Source organism: Phalacrocorax aristotelis, chromosome 11 (assembly GCF_949628215.1).
Source record: "Phalacrocorax aristotelis chromosome 11, bGulAri2.1, whole genome shotgun sequence".
In the NCBI taxonomy this organism is placed as follows: domain Eukaryota; kingdom Metazoa; phylum Chordata; class Aves; order Suliformes; family Phalacrocoracidae; genus Phalacrocorax; species Phalacrocorax aristotelis.
This window is the reverse complement of record NC_134286.1, coordinates 15,016,120-15,034,391: the sequence shown is the minus strand read 5'-3', so window position 1 is coordinate 15,034,391 and position 18,272 is coordinate 15,016,120. Positions and strand designations below refer to the sequence as shown.

At 40.5% G+C, this 18,272-nt stretch overlaps 1 protein-coding gene across 7 annotated transcripts in view; it reads right to left on the bottom strand.

Annotated features, from left to right (window-relative positions):
• AFF2 (ALF transcription elongation factor 2) overlaps nucleotides 1-18,272 on the bottom strand; it is a 340,458-nt gene that overhangs the window by 172,394 nt on the left and 149,792 nt on the right. The window lies entirely within an intron of this gene.

Genomic DNA, 18,272 nt, shown 5'->3' with positions numbered 1-18,272 from the left:
TGCATCACCTCCCAGTGTCCCCATTTATGCAGTTAAGTGATGGCAAGCACAGCGCTGGCACCAGCTCTAGCACACTCTGCGTTTATCAGAATACACAGGTCTAGCACTGCTTCTCCTCTCGCTTTGAACACAAAGAAGGAGGCTCAGAGTGACCAGCCCATTCACCAACCCCACGGCAGGGCAGAGGGGGAGGACACAGGGACAACTAAAGGGCTAATTTCCCTCACATCAACATGAAACCCCAGAATTAATCTACAACATTTTATTATACAGTTAATTTACATACAACATCCTGTTGAATATTTTGAATCACTGGGGATTATCAGGGCCTCCAGACTGCAGGCAGGAGTCCATGAAACAGAGATACTTGCTCTCTCTCTTCCTCAGCAGAGATCCCCAGACCTGGACAGTCTGTCCAGCTCCTACACCCTCCTCAGCCACCGCCTTCTAAGAAGGGCTACCGAGCAGGATGCGGCAAGTTGCCTGGGATCAGCCCCATCGGTCTGGCTGTAAACTTGGCTTTGCTGCTGGAGCTCATAATTTTCTCCTGATGATAGAGCATAGGAGTGGACTGAACTGTGTGTTTAGTTTGGGATCATTTAAACAGCTGGAAGGATGCTCAGCACCAGTGTGTGTAGAGCGTTTATTGTTCTAAACTGAAAGCCAATATATAAACACACATCTTTTAAAAAAATCCACTCTTTTCCTTAAAGCCCTGAAAACCCACCCAGACTACTGAGTTTCATTTCTGGGATAAAATCTGTCTATCATCACTGCATGCATGGCAGGTCCATGGCAGTGCTTGAACAGACTAATTTCTTGTGCAGCTGTACCACCTTCCTGCCTGTTCCCCCACACTGCTTGAGCTGCAGTTTCATTAAAATCCAGGTACACACTCCGAGGCACAGGGCTGTAACAGTGTAGTGACCCAGCTGGATAGGCGTACTTGCCCAGCCTTTTGTCTTGAGGCTCCGCTGACAAGTATCAGCTGAGCCGCTAAGCGCAGATTTAAGAAACTTGTTTTAGGCAGCTGCTGTATCCTTTTCCAGTCTGGATATTCCACTTCTGGATACAGTTCCCAAGAATAAACTGTTGTAATCACAGTAAAATAAATACTTTATTACAGTTGAATAATGTTGGTTCTAATTACAGTATCATTGATGTATTATCCTATTAGAGGAAGATTTCCACTTATTCTTTTTTATATTTATTTACCCAAAACATAATACGCGGCATGATGTTTGCAACTGAGCTGCTGCTGCTCTCTTTTCTGCCAGTTTTACAGCTGGGTTCTTAGGCAAAGATCTCACATCCTCCCAAAAATCAAACAGGTAGCAGCTTGGCCCAGACAACTGCTCTCAAAAAAGGGCTTCTTCTATGGGTTAAATCCTTTACAGCCACTCCAGCATCTGAATGGGAGTCTTTTCCAAGGAATCAAAAAGCCTTCTGGATCAGACCTAACATGCATTTAGTTTTGCACTCAGTGCTCACTTGGCTGTGTTAGGAAACTCGGGTTGGTATTTCGGTATAACTGGCTCTTTTTTGCCAAGGAGATACCCTACGGATTAGCACTTAGTAGGAAGAGAAAATTGCTACGAGTATTGTTCCTCCAAGTCATTTTTCTCATTGGTGCTGCAGGGGAAAATTGCAACCACTTAAATACGGGACAGGCCAGGAGTTGAATGAGCAACAGCTTTATTTCTGAGTCTGTGGTGATGGTTACCTGCAAAATCCCAATAACGTACGACCCAGCTGCAATAATATCATATACGCTGGCAAAGGTAAAAAAATGGCTGATACCCCTGTTCTTCCTCCCCAGTGGTTCCCTGCATCTAAGCTCCTGCCGACTGCTCCTTCTCACCAGCTGTATGCATTTGGTTGTGTAGATGCTCTCCGAGGATGTGGGTAATCCAAGATGATAACCTGAAACCTTTACAAATACTGCTATGTCAGGAGTGGGTTATATGGGAAAACAGAGCAAGTGGCACTATTTATTCAGGCAGTATATAGTAAAACTAAGCTCAACAAGAACAGGATGATGACAATAAAACTGGAAAGTGCAGTTTAACAACCATAACTCCTTCAGCAACCACGACAACACACACCATAACCTCAGCAAACAACGGCAAAACCAGGTCGGTGAACCATTATGCTAAAAGGGCCATCCCTAGAAGCATGCTCAAAGCCTGTCAGATGCTTTTATACAGGATTCAAGTTCTCAGGGTAAAAAAAGGGGGTTGGGGGTAGATTATTTATTGATCTCCCATGGCTTTGAGAGCATGCCGTCTACATGCTAGGACTGACACATTCACTGAGAGAAAGCCTTAATGTCTTTTTCCACCACCCCCCCCCATATTTTCTTGGAACCATTGCTACAAACAGCACCAACATGTGAAGGAGCTTCCTGACGCACAGAAATTATGTATTAAAACACCTCCTGAGGATGAAGAAGTGTGCCTTGCACTTGCACTAGATTCCCAGCAGACAAGGCGGGACAGAGGGAGAGACTGGAGGCATGCGAGTGCGGCAATGGCTGATCCATAGGGTGGCAAGAACGACACACTCAGGGACCAGAGAGGACCAGGAGTTTTCTGGAGGTTGTATGGGAAACTGGGAACCGAATCCAGGGTCTGACACGCCCACTGGCAAAATTGCCAGTGACTTCAAACACCATTGACTCATAACAGCTACGACAATTTACACCAGCTGAAGACCTGCCCCCAGGAGTCCTGCCTTGCCGCCCTCTGCTCTTACTGCTGGAGATCGATGACTCTTACAGGTCAGATTTTTTGTTTTGTTTTGTCAGGCTTAGATTGCTTCTTTGTACACTGCTGAGATCAAATCAATTACTTTCCACTCCAACCATCTGACCAAAGTAATTCTAATGGAGCAGAAAGCAGAAACTCAGATAAAAGAAGGGACAACATATTTTTCACTGTTATCTTTGTGCTGAGCATGATAAAGAAGGAATGAAGGCTGAAATAAAGATCATTCTTAATAATTCCCCCTCACGTAAGAGTAATGATCTTAATTCCCACCCTTTGTCTTTGTTGTGGAGATTGGGGACATGAGTTTAGATGGAAGATGAACTCTGTAAGTCTTCAAAGGAAGAGCACTTATAACAGAAACCCTGTTTCCCTGATAATCATATCCAGGAAAACTATTATTTTGGAACATGATTGCATTTTTCAGCTACCTTAATACCATTTTTACTGTTCAGCTGCATGAAAAATTACCTAACCTGTTGGAATGGATTTCTTGACCCACACATAGCTACATTAAAGGGTGTAATTTAATGCAATCTAACTAAATTAGCACCAATTAGACAGGCTAAATTAAAGGGCATGTCACTAATAAATTTTATGCTAAACATATTACTGATAATAAGCTCACTAAAAATTGCATAATGAAATAAAATATTCTTTTTAACACTGCTCAGTCTAAATATGAATATATAAAAAGTCATGAAATAATGAAATACAGTATGCTAATTCCCAGTTGCCTTTCAGGATAACATCACAGCAATATTAAAATGCTCTGATTACTGTGGTGTTTAAAAACAATAGGTCAAATCCTACAGGGAAGCAGAAAGCCAGGCCAAATTCCATGCGATATCTAGGATCCTGATCCTGCAAACATTTACATGTAGATGCCCAGCTCCTTTGAACTCAGCAGGTCTGCTCTTGTACGTGAAGTTGTCGGCTTGCTGCTGTGCCTGCTCAGAGAGCTGTATTGTAAGATGGACCAAGGCATGAGGGAGGACGGCAGAACGCAGTTGGATTTGATTTTGGACACTTTTTCTGGAGAATATTTTCCAAGTTTCACTCTCCAAAACACCAAGTGCCAAAGCTTTATAGTACACCCTTCCTAAGTGCCTAAGAATGTAGAGGTATCCCACAGCACAAAAACTAAGGATGAAGAGCTTATTCAAAGCTTTAAGCAAGCGGTCTGTTGGCCAGTGCAAGTAAGGCTGATTTCCCGCCGCTCTGTGTGTGCATGCCTCTGTCTGTCCTCTCTTCCATGACTGGATTCTCTAATGTCTGATGAGAGTTGGGCTCATACTACTTCCTTTTTCCCAATCATAGCCTCGCTAGGCTCTCCTTCCTAGCTGACTGCTTGTTTTCACAAAACTTTCAACTTTGAGTGTGTTACCATCTCTTCCAAATTTGGTGGAAATTGGTCAAGAGGTGCTGGGTGGGCAAAAAGACACACTGAGACCCCTCAACTGCATAAGCCCCATTCCTACCAGCAGGTAGTAGGAATCTGGTGACTCAGCCGTAAGCATGGTTGAAGAATGGGATGTTTAGCAGACTGAATGCATTGGTGTCCACATTTTCAGCTATGCCCCAATAAACAGCTGGGAGGGGTGTAAATGAGCCATTTGTGGCTCCATTCATTTTCATCCTCAGGGAAGCTCAAAACTCTTGGATGCCCCTCAATCCGAAGAGCTATTAAGGTACTAAATACTGCCAGGCAACCTGGTTGCACCCCCACTTAATGCACACGTCCTCTGCTGGGCAGACCCAGAGGTTTATGACCCTTTTGCATCTTCTTTCTGACACAAAAAGATCAAAAGGCCAGACAAGCTCTGGCACTCTATGTACAATTCATCTATCAGATATTTATTAATCAGTAATAAAGTAAATCAGGGATAGTAAAGTAGAAGTGACATCTTTATTAAGAGAGACCAACATGTCCTGAATAGTAACGAGAATGGGCTTCTGGAGCACATTCGCTGCATTCACTCATTAACTAATTAGGGCCCTCAGCAGGGTCCTTGCTCACATGAGTTGTCTTTTCTCACACAGGTAGTCTAAAGTTAATAGGCCTATTCATGTAAGTAACAGTTGCAAAAGCATGTTCTAGCCTCAAATTCCCTGTCTTCAGCTCCTCTGTAAAAATCAAAACTCAAAAAATACTTTGAGGCAGAAATAGAGGTACCGTTGTAATAAACACTAATAATTCTGCAGAAAGCCTGCATTAAAGCCTATCCAGACAGTCTTAAACAGGTTGTGGCCTATACTTGATGCAGAATTGAGCCTTAAACCAGAGAGGAAGAGCGGTAATGTACAACTAAAACTGTACAGGGAAATTTTGCAAGTTAAAAGATTAACATTCACGGACATCACCCAAGTTTGGGTCTGCAGCCCATTCTCAGAAAATGGGAATATTTTCTATCAGAGCATGCTTGCCACCTCACTTCATAAATATAGCCTTCCCCTCTCATAAAAAAAAAACCAAATAGGATTCGCTAGGTTCTGTTCAGGCCACAGCAAAAAAAAAAAAAAAGCATGATGACATTGATGACATTGTGCAGTGCCCATTAAAATCCTGAAAAGTGCTAAAGACACCTGCAAACTTGGTTCTTCCTGCTCTACTGCTCCCACTGTCCAAACAGATTTTTAAAATAGCTAAGAAACCATTCCAAATGACCGCTGTTAATCAAAGATTCCTTTCAAACTGTATGAAAACAAAGCAGCATCGAAAATGGTGAACTGCCATCTACGCACACTTTACTATGCAAGGAACTGAAGAATTACTGAACTCACATTGGTGGATATTTTGAGGAAAAATGTTGGGTTTGGAGTGAAAGGGACAAATTTTTTTTTCTTTCATGAGTGCTGTACTTCTGTTTTAGAAAAACGAATTCCTGATTTTTAGAAATCTTTTCCCATCCAGTCTATAGGTCAGCACCCGCGTGGACACAAATTGCCATCATGTTATTTACTTCAGATCAGCTTCCAGGGTATCAGTCTATGCAGGATCTAGCCCACCAGAGACAGGAGCACCGTACCAGGACACTTCTGTGCACTGTGCACCGTGCAGCATAAAGCCCCAGATGGTGGCTGCCTCTCTGCAAAGTGTTCTTGCTAAATCAAAAGCAGCCCTCTAAACATACAGCTTCACTATAATTTCAAAAACAATACACAAGTGATTTATTCTCTTTAAAAAATTATCAGTTTGGTTCATTAACCTATAGCTGTACAAAAGCAGGAGTCAATTACGTTGCCACATCAGATGTGTGTAAAGATAATTACCCTGAAAAGAAGATGTAAAGGTGTCCATAAAGGCAGTGAAATGTGACCTATTAAATCAAGCTGTAACCTATTATGGGTCAAAAACCACATTTGTAGGGCCAACAGGCTCAAGGCAATGGCCAATCTAGCATGAATTCTGCAGGTGTCTTTTTCAAATAAACATGAAATTTACCCTTTTCGTTCCTGCAATGTTATTGTCTTCTTACCTTCCATATACGCTGTTACTTGACACACATGTACAAATGACACATACAAACGTCTCTTCAAAATTATGCAGAAGAACACTCCATTATGAGCAGTTAAACAGAAAATAAGCAACAGGAAATCCACAAAGAGCACCATTACCCTAATGCTTTACTGGGCCTTTCACAACGCTATCAGCCTCTCTGTCATCTTACACAAAGTACCCTGTCCTTAGTAGGGTAAATCTGCGTTGGAATCAATGATCCAACTCAAGATCTGACCCAGCTGTCTACAAAGACCGACAGAAATCTTCTAATGTCCTGAAATTCTTGTTTTGTGGAATTTTCTAACACTAACTTGTAGTTATTAAAAAAAATAATCAGCATGCAGCTTTGGTTGGATGTGACTAACTTCTGACTGACGTTGCCTTTGATTGATTTAAACCACTTCATTTCCAGTAAGCACCTCTAATATTTGAAGAACCTCTAATTAACCAGTTTAGATTATATTTTATTTTGCCTCATTTGTACTCACTGCAATGAGTTGTTTCACTGCAATGATTTTTTTCGATGGGTTGAAAAATATCTGCTTGATGTCACATGCTAAAATATATATGCATTATTGAGACTTCTCCGAATGCCTCTCCTTCGCTTCTCCTTTGGGATCACTCAGAATAACCTTTTGGGTTATACTGGGCTTGATTCTGCTTTCACTTGCACCAGAGGTCTAAGCAGAAGTAATTAAATGGAAGCCACCAGAGTTCTTCCATGTCAATCCCAGTAGAACGGAGGCTGTAATTAAACCTGCAAGTTTTTAAACAGAATTATTGCATTAATACAGGTGTAGAGAACTGAGGCAGAAACACCGATGACTTGTAAACAGTTTCACCACAGTGCTGAAGACCGTAACAGCATTGGTGTGAGAAGCAGATGTGTTCCTGATTTATGGAGCTGCTGTATCAATGGTCCTAGCTGCAGCCACTTCAGCAGAGCTAGGCCAGATGACTACTGTGAAGGATCTCTCTCTGGAAGGGGGCACAGAAACGCAATCTATGCAACACAGGAATAAACCATGAGAAACTCATGCTAAGTCACCAGCGCTAATGGTGTAAAACCCATACATTCGGGTAAAGATGCAGGGCAAAATAATTTCATTTTTGAATGTGTTCACATTATTAAAATCATGATCTGATCAAGTTATCCATCAGGGAAAGAGCGTATACTCTGAGAAAAACTTCTATATACAGATGCCTTTACCCTGGACTAGGCAGCTTTGCAGGTAACACACAAAAACCCACCTCTGCCTCCTTCAGAGTTACTGTATTTTTATTCTTATCTAACATACTCCATACTCCTTTGCATCCTTCATGTTGCATAGCTGGCTTTTAACTGTTCTAAAAATAACAGTCATTAAAGGAGGCACAGAGATGTTCCACTCTCTTTGTTGAATCTGAATTCACACCAGCTCTGTCAAGGAAGGTTGGCCACAAACCTGTCTGCAGCAGGTGTGAGGCCAAGCTTTTTGGAGAATTACTCTCATCTATCATATACATTTGTTTTGGGTTAACCGGTGTGTTGCTCACAGTGAAAGAAATTGAGAAGCCTCCCACCCAGTGCAGAAGTTTAAAGTATCGGTCAGTAAAGTGAAATGATTCTGCAGATGAATCTGTGGAGATAAATTGCCCACTTATCTACCTTAATTTGTAAGACACATCGGGTTTCATATAAGACATTATTCCTAAGGGAGTAAGTCACCTTCATAATCATCAGAGAGGTGAGAATGTTGGGCAAACACTAACTAAATCAAAAGAAAAAAAAAAAATGTCTTCAAGGAAACACAATTTGTGCAACACGGAGCCCAAAAAATGTAGGCTTAGCAAACCCAGTGTCTATTGTTTGCTCTCCTATGCATACCTGTATCTGCATATATGTTTTTTTAAGAATAACACAGTTAATATGGTTATGATGATAGCAACACTATTCTCTGTGTTCCTTCTATTTTTAAAGCAATTCCAGAGAAGAAATTAGGTATTGATTCTCTCCGTACCTATGTCATCTTTTCTCTTTAAAAGATTCACAGCTTTCAGACTTTAGTTCCACAAACCAGTAGGTAGCATCTAAACAAGATTCACTTTTCTGAAAGGAGCCCTGATTGCTATTAATTCTTCTGGTGTTCTTTTTTCTCAAAGTATTTTTGAAGTGCCTTTTTGAGAGCTAGGAATTAAACATTTTCAAGTTTCACACAACAAAGCCAAGCGAGTTATTCCTTCACACTCACACCAGACCAACCAATGATGCTATGTGTCTCCTACAAGTTAGGCAACTGATTTCAAATTTCCAGCCCCAGCTGACATTTAACTACCCTGTACAGAGAAGAGTGGTTTCAACACACTCAGCAAAGAGAGACTTGCACCAGAATAACCAAGACCACAATACTGACAAGGTATGTGACAGATTAAGGTTTACACCTCTGAGTTGAGTTCAAGAGAGTGGGAGCATGAAGCTTTGCCACCCACATCACAAGTGAGTGCTCTGATTGCTGGACGGGGTATGGGTCCTCACCGCTCTCCACCAAAATGGTGGATGTCTCCTGTCCAAACAGGGACATGTGTTACAATCAAAATCCCCTGTACTTTCTGAGAGCATGCTTATCTTCTGTTCAGTGAATTCCTTCAAACGGGTCGATGTGACTTTGCTGATGCAGGACTCCAAAGTAGCATCAGTGGGTGGAGTCTCCAATCTGAGACTGAATGGTCAGAATTGGCCAGAGGAGTGCAAGCAGGGGGATAACAACACCTCTGGTTTGCCACAATTTTTCCTCTAAATGATAAACTTTAAACCCAAGAAATTCACTTGTGCCATCAGGAAGAGGTGTCCTGCAAAATGAAACCCGTTGGAAATAAAGAGTTTATTGCTGAGGCAGAAGCAAACTGGAGTACCTACGCCGACTTCAGCGGGGGTGGGCTGATTTATGTCAGCTGAAGATCTGCCCTTGGTCCCATTCAAAAAAGACAAAACAGACTCTTCTTCTGATCAAGAGGTGAAATTTTATAATTCACTTAATGAGGAAGAGCTAAAGTCCACAGAGACACGAATGGTTAATATCAGATGTGTCAATCAAAATCTATTAATGTTGAATTGCTAATTTGATTTGTGAAATACTGTAACAAAGAATCGTATAATTTTTCCTTAAGGGATAGTCGTTGGATATTAAATTAACCTAGTGGATGTCTGTCCTGTTTTCCAACTGAAAAGAAATGTATTCACAATAGCTTACTACAGAGGGCAAAGCCAGTGAGTATAGAAAGAAAGAGAAAGGTGCTTTGGTTTAACATTCATATTTACTCTAGCTGTGTTTCATTTAAATTTGTCTTATCTTCCTCAGCTCTTTATAGAATACGTTAAACTACAGGTTCCTGGCAAGGTTAATTTAAAGAGCCAACAAACTTAAGAGTTCTGCTTTAAAGAAAAGTACGTACTTAATAGACCATCGTGACCCATGAACTCTTTTGCTGGCATAAGGATATATAAATTTTGGCTATTGTTTGTACCTAGGCTTACGCTGTAGAAAATTGCAAGACAACTGGTTTATCAGAAGTACTTCGTTGTCTCTACAGTTCTGTTCTACACTAAGTGCTTCAGAATCCCTCTAAATCTTAAGATTGAACTCCTGTTTACTGTAGCCACAAAAGGCACTGAAAATTAACCGATTAGTATCACAAACAAGTATACCTAGATATAGACTTAGGTTGTATAGCTACAGTAAAGTTCTGTATTTGGAGGGAAAATATAGGGAAGCAGGCATTAATTGAAAGAACAGCCCTTCTTCAAGCAATTGTGTATATTTATGTGTGGCCATTTCTAGGCTGTGGGCAAATGAATATGTATGCAAGAGTGAATTTTGGTTTTACACTGAAGACGAGCACCAGATGCTTCACTGTGCCTGACAAAAGCCAGACTTCAGGTGAGCTAATACCACTGTGTATACTTTGAGCTGACCTCTTCGAACAAACAAACCATCCTGTGGCATCAGCTAAATGAAATTCCTAGTTGCTAGATTATTTCCATTAGCAATGTTTTCTTCAAAATTACAGCAGCTCATATTTATCATTTAGGGACTACATTGCACAAACTCTGTACCAAGTGCCTTTGCACTCCTGATTTAAGTGGGACGCTCCCCGGGAGAAAAAGCACTAATTTACAGCAGTTGTGGCAGCACAAGGCCCATAGAAATGCTGCAGTTCAGATTTATTTTAACCACACTGGTAATATTTGTTACAGCTAACATAAAAAACTCACTTCTCATTCATAGTTGTCAGTATTTTGTTTTTATGTAAAATAATAATAATCATGATAATAATAATAATTCCAGATGTTCGTGTAAAGACAGCTCATTAAATCACAGTTGTGTGCTCTTCCATGTTGTAATTTCCTCAGATAAATTTCCTTTTCTTTAAGCAGGTAATAAATACATAAAGCTTTTCTATCTATGTATCTTTTAATCGACTGCAGTCATTTAACCTAGACCCTCTAACCAGATTAATAATAGAAAACGTGTCATAACAATTCCTTACCACAGGATGAATTATCATTATTGTTTTGGCATTGAAAATCCTTTCTGCTACCTCAAATTACCCTTCTTTTCAACAGTGCACAATACATGAATCACTTCCCTAATCCTACATGTTACTAAAAATCACATCCCAGTACAACAGAGCCATCTGACAAGCTACTTTCTGACAGCATGCTAAACTATTGTGGTGGTGAATTCCCAGAGACCCTCTGGATCTGTTTCATTAATAAAAGTTGCAAGTGAAAGCCAGAGGAGGAACTGCTCACAGCCTGTGAGAATCCACCCAAAGGCTGAACTTCATATCCCAGCTCTCCCCATCATCCATAACGTCATGGAGATGGCTTCCCTTATGCCAAGGAGGTGTTAAGCAGACAAACATTGTTAGACCTCCAGCCATACCTCTTTTGAAATCTAAAAATCTAAACATCTGGATTTGTTTACAGCTGGGGGCAATTATAGTGCTGTTTCCAAACACCATAAATGTGTGTGTATCCGTAGCTTTATACATAGACAGGCATCAAAGCCTGTAATCCTCAGCTGCCTGGTAAATCAGTCAAATTTGACAATGTCAAGTGAGTCGTACTGGATTTACAGCAACTGAGAATCTAGCCCTCCAATCTGCAACCGTATGTAAAAGGATGAGTGATCTACAGAGCAAGGATATAGTTGAGAACCAATGAATTAAAATTTTCAGTGCTGATTTTTGTTCTCATACTGACGCCCTCTGTGGTTTCAAGCTAGTTCTTTCTTACAGCAACCTCATAAAACACATTTTCTTTCCTGGGACTTGAGGAGCAGCGAACCCTGCGTTCACAGTGAAGCCAGGGGTAGAACTCCCAGTAAGCTAAACGAGCAGCATCTTCCTCGCAAAGGGGACAGGTTTGTATAGGTAAAATGTTTTCAAGGTATAGGCAATGAAAAGTAAACTAAAAGTAGGTTGCATGGGTATTAGATGGGCACAATCCTGCCAGGTGACAGGCACCGTTCATTTGCTGCTCCAGACTGACAAAAGCGAAGCTTGCTCTTCTCAAGATCAAATCCTGGTGTGGCAAATGCTTTGCTGCTCAGTGGCTGCCGAACCGTTCATAACGCACACTTACAATGTTTAAATGACAGTAATTAGATGCATGGACTCAGGCCCTGCATCAGAATATCTATGCTTTCAAAGATCCAGAAGACACTAGACAAAATGTTGCCGAGTCCATTTCTATTATTATTGTTTTTGAAAAGCTATTAAACCATCTGACCTCTTTATGATCTTCTAATCAGAACCAACTTGTGCTTCTACCAGACAAGTATTTAGGCAACTTTTTATTGCAACAAACCAGCATTCATCAAAAGTGGCATTTTTAACACTAATTCTAATTATAACAAGCAGTGAATTTTGTGTGCTTTCCAATTATGCATGAGAAAAGTCAGCATAAGTGTCCTCTCTTATCATAATTATCTGTTTCTAATTTCAATTTTGGCTATGACTTTGCACTCAGTGATGTAAATGTAAATGTTCCTGTCAGATAAAGATTAATTTGATTTAAGCCCTCTTTGTTCTAATTATATATTCTATTTCTGCTCACCATGCAAGTTTCATTCGAAGCCACATCTGTATTTTATCACAACAATGAAGAAATTCTGTGGTATTTAAAAAGGTAACTACAGGATTTCAGCTAGTCCTGTCAGGCACTGTTCTAACAGTGTACGCCAGGACCATGCCAAATGAATTAATATTTTAGCTAATTTACGGATTACTGTAATTATTCCTCAAATATTAAAGTATGTGAACTTTTATCACACGAAATAAAACTTGTTGCCCTAATTGCTCCCTTTACTCCTAAGGAAACATGACCTTCATGGGCTTTGAACCTGAGCACATTGAAAATACTGAATGGTACCCCATAAGTGGAATAGGAGAGAAAGACAATTTTATCTCTGACTAACATGGAACATATCTCCCTGATATTTTCAAGTCTGGAAGCCAAGGTTTTGGGGATAGTCTAGAGAGATTTCTGTCATCAAGCACATCAACACTGCATGGGCATCCCAAGAAGAAGGTAATATAGAAATAGTGAGTGGGTAATTCTGCTGTATTTGTCCAGACTTTGAGTGGAGTCTTACGCTTACAGGCATCTAAAACTTTAAATTTTGAGTTTGCAGGGCCTGCACTGCAGGTAAAACTTCAAGATCATAGCCTAATCCTGGCTTTGACTAAAATAGGATGTGACCCATTGGTCATGTCTTCTGACAAAGCTCTTCTGGAGGTAGCAAGAGAATACACTTTGGCAGAGGCATGATTCAAGAATGGCCATGACCACTCTGTCTAACTTTGTTTGCATTCACACAACATGTTTTTCCACCAAAACCATGAGAAGTGGTTTGGAGAAGGCTGTCTGTGGAGTCAGGTCTCCAGGCACAGCTCAGAGGGGTTTCTTGTAAGTCTATCATAAACTGAGTTCATTTTTCCCACTGCTTTCACAAAACTTACAGCAACTTTAACAGTATTCAACAGTTTCACTGACATTTGGTTGAAATTGCCTGACAAAATCAAAAGCCTTGATACACATGGACACAACCACATACATGAACCCCTCCTTTTTTAAATAAGTTTGACTAATAAAACTTGAAACTTTGAAAGCTTCCCTGAATCATGCAGAAGTTGTGGCAGTTCCTTTTCTGCAGTTGCAGAAGTCTGACTTTCCGTCCAGAGTCTGTTTCTAGCTCAACCTCTCTGCTGCTGTCTCTTCCCAGACTCATTTCCCTTCCCTCTCCCCATAGGAACAGCCATACACACCTATCTGCTGTCAAGACTCACAAAGAATGAATGATTTAACTTAATTTTCAAAATATAAAATCTCTAGGATTCATTAGAAAGCTAAAATGAAATAATTTTTATGTGAATACTAAAAATTAAAATTAAGAAATTTACAGTCACGGTCAAGACTCGACAAGGCTATTATCCAATAGCTCAGTGGTGCGACATCTCTTTGAATAGTTTTCGCCTGACATTTCTGACCATCTCAGGATAAACAACCACTCAAATAAACAACCTAACGACTTGAGGGATCAAGATTTAGACACCTACCACTCACTAACATCATAGAATGGTTTGGGGCGGAAGAGACCTTGACGATCACCGAGTTCCACGCCCCCTGCCATGGGCAGGGACACCTTCCACTAGGCCAGGTTGCTCAAAGCCCCACCCAACCTGGCCTTGAACACTTCCAGGGGTGGGCCACCCACAACTTCTCGTTTAGACTTCTAATTTCTGCCTTAGATTCTGACTTCAGAGCATGTCAAGGCTGCAAGCTGGCATGTAAGTACTTCTGGCTGGCCACTGTCTTCAGAATGTATTTACAGCATCTTTCGACTACTCTATGGTGTTGAGAAAGACTAAGCCTATAAGTGTTTTTACACACATCTCATCACTTCACTCTGTTCTTTACAAATGAGAGATGGGATGCACACAAAAGCATTGTTTGGGTTGGTGCTGTTATAAAGTGGTTTTAAATTTTTTTCATTTATAAGAACATTGCTGTTTTACTTGCCAAAACAAAAATACACTGCTGGAATATTGCTGTGATCTCAGCGTAGTGTTTCTGGACAGGGGGTGACCTTCTGTACCTTTTATCTGGAGGAATTTGGCCCAGAGAGGCAGAAATCAAACAACATGTGATTCAGAGTTGCTGCAGAACCCGTCACCTCTCATCAGCTTGTGATTTAGTGTAACCTGAACAGGGACAGCCCTGTTATTTTGTATAGGAACCAACATGACATTATCCAGAGCCAGGAGGTCATTGGTTTAAATCTCAACTAATCTGATGTGTCAGACCAAAGGCTCAGATTAGGCAGTTGGAGAAAATGGAAACATTCCTCTGCAATTTAATATCATAATTAACTACGGACAAAGGATACAACTACTTCAAAAGAAATAAAGCTTTAACAACAAAAGATAATGGGTCAAATTCCCTGTTGGTATAAACTGCCAGAACTCTGCTGATCTCACAGATCTCTGCCAGCTTTCACTAGTGGCAAATTAGGCTACAATTAATGAATTTCAGTGATCAAACTCCAATTAATTGTTCATTGCTGAAATAATCCAGCTGGAGATGTGTGTATGCAGACAAACACTTTATAATGTCATTCAGCAATACTGCAGTTATCAAACAACAGATGACAGTAAGAGGAACTGCAGCAATAGTTTGGGAGTAATAGGTAAATTTACCTATTAATTTTGTTTTAGTTAATCTTTTAAAAACAGTTAGATGCTTACTGCTACCAGAAGAACATTCTGCAGACTGGGGAGACAGGAAGGATCTGTATTGTAAGATTTTACCTACAAGTCCAAATATTGCTGCTAAATGAACAACTTTTACTGAAACGGTTGGACTACATCCATCTGCCGATGTATATTGGCTGCATGTGCTTTCCTGGAGATCATGCAATAAAATGATTGAACTGGTGATTAAAAGAAACACATTAGTTAAAATGTCTATCATAAATTTATAATGTACATTTTTAAACTGAAATATCTCTGAATCATTATAAACATCATCAAAAAATGAACAGTGGGAGCCACTTCAGGATACTGCCTACCTTCTCCTGGTGACCCGATTGCCTGAGCTCTTGCCTAATCAGAAGGGCCATGAGAATTCATTGGGATTTATCTGTTAGAAAATACATTCTTCGGAAACGAGGTCTTGATCTAGGAAAGCATTTAAACACGGGCTCGAGTGCTATTCCAAATAGATGTGGTTTCTATGTCAGGACCTTGATTTGGCAAGTACTTGTAGACTTTTAACAAAAATATAGTTCGCCTGAGTTCAATTCAACAGCTTAAATACTCCAAGTTAAGCATTTATGTCAAGTGTGTGATTGGAGAGGGGTCCAACATGTATTTTTTCATTTTGCAAATGTTTGGTTTTTTGAGGACATGAATAGATAAATAACAATTGAAACTTTAACAAATGTGTTACTCAATTTGTATGACAAGATGAAATCCAGTCTCCTGTAGAGCCCTCGTAAACCCATAATTCAACAGCAGGCTCTTCTGTTGAAGAGAGTACCTCTGGACTGATACAGATGTAAAAGGAATAACACTGACATGTTCCCCTACTTCCTAAACATATTCTGAGGGGAAAAAAAAAACCCGCAACAAAAGTATCTGGGACTGCTGAAGGTTGATTGCTTCTGGATGACCTTAAATGCCTCTTCCTAATTCTACAGCATTGCCCCCTGCTCTGAACTACTGAGTTGCCTCTTAAATTCATTCTTATTATCTGCAGCAGCAGTCTCCTCTGGCAATTTATAACCACACTTAAAATTTACCCCATAGTGTGTAATTTTCTGTGCAGAAAACATGAACTACAAAGCAGCCACAGAGCTAAAACAACTAGCAAAATAATTTCTACTCATAGTTTCTCCTGGAGAATTTAAAATAGTGTCACCCTAAGGCAGCTTTTCGTTACAAAACAAGAAGTAAAGAGTATCTTCCATGACTTCTGCATACAAAAAATATAATTAAAAATGCATAGTATGAAAACTGTGGAAACGAATGAATTTTGTCGATTTCCTACTTATTAAATCCTTACTACCCCAGGAGCAAAAAGCTACATCACCGCCACCTCCCTGATGTAAGCCAAGCAAGATGGCAGAGGCACTCATTCCCTGAACTACTCCATCTCTACCTTTTGTGGATTAATAAAAAAAAAAGGAGACTGTGCTTCCCAGGTAAATGGGTGACAGGACAATTGTTCCTGAGATGAATGATATTAACTGCAGCACAAGGCAAGGAAGAAAAAGTGGATTTTAATGCTGTTGAAAATTATGGCCTTAAGAAGTATAGTGGATGACTAAAAGTCCTCTATTCAATGAAGAAATCATTGAGAAGTTCTTGGCAGGATGTCAAAAACTGCATTTAAGAGGACAATTAAAACAGTATAATGCAAACGCTATAATTAGAACCATATCTGGTTGAGCAACATACTATTTGTCTTCCAGGCTGTTAGAAGAAAAATTCCCCATGAACCGTTGCCAGTGTTTATTGGGGTATTTACCAAATAGCATAGATTTAGCAAGAAGATGGATTTTGCTACCACAAAGATTAAGTGGAAAACTGCATCCACCTTTGTACCTTGAAAGATTCTTCCCTGATACTCATTTACCTCCCTCAAATACCTTGACTTACATATTGCTATATTTATGCTATTTTACAGGGACAATGACCGAGGTCCCCCTTTTGATTATGCAAACTCAGGCCTGCTCCCGTTAAAGTGTCAGAGTTCTGTGCAGTTTAAGCCGGCACAGCTTAATTTGCACCAGTTGAGAAACAGCCCAGAATTTAAAGCAGAACATGGGAAACCTGCCAGAAGTGCTACAGGGAGCCCAAAATTCATCTACAGAAAATGAAATAGGGCATCCATATCATGCATTATGATGCAGAAACCATGGAAGTAGTAAAATGAGGAGAATTTTCCTCAGAAATAAAGTTTACACTTCCTGATTAGTGAACACAAGCTTTAAACAGGATTTTCATTATATAGGAAGCCATGTAAGAACATTCAGAATAAAATGCAAATTATTTTCCTGACAAAGCTCTCCCTTTGGGAAGCAGTGAAGCCCTGATTCAGCATGGCACTGAAGAGTTAACCAGGTGGTTGAGCAAGCAACCAAATCAGGGGCTTCCAAAACTGCGAGCAGCGTGAGCAGTGTCAGCTTTCGGAGAGCACCTTTCTACCTGCTCCTCTGAGCAGTCCCCTGTGGGCTGCCACGAGAAGGGCTGGCGCTGACAGACAGCAGACGGCAGCCACACGTGGTCACCTCCGACAGAAATGAGCTGCATTCTCCTTTCACAACTGACACTGGCAGAACAACCCCGGAGCTTCCCGGAGCACGGTGGCACTCTCCGATTATTGCCAGCCCAGGCGGGAAGATCTGTTACACGCCGCAATGTGTGAAGTACCTATAGAAGCCCACAAGCCATTGAAGCTCCATGTGCTCTGGGGCATGACTAATAAGGGACTTCAAAGCTTTGAAAAAGCTGAATTTCTGAACGATTGTCCCAACCAAATTTCAGAATCTTTTGAAGATGGTTTGTCTCCGCTCAGGGGTCTGTTTTACAAGGCACCGGGAGAAGTTGCAACTGCTTAACCTCATTTTAGCATGCAATAATTTTATAGTGTGCTTTCCCTTCTTTCTTAGTGCTCTTGTCCCAGCCACAGAAGTTAGGCATCCCAATGTACTGATGTCTAAGATGGGGGGAACATGAGAAACCACAAGGAAACCATGAAGGGAGTCTACTTTTCCATCCTGGGCCTGGGAATCCTGCAATTCAAAAACACTACCTTGTGTTCGATACTGCCTCTTTGTGGAAAAATGCTGTTATACATTGCACAGTTTAATTGTTCAGAAAAGCTTCTGATCTGGTTTTGGAGGATAGTTTCTCTGAATTTAAAATCAAATCTCATGGAGGATCTCCTAATATGGAGT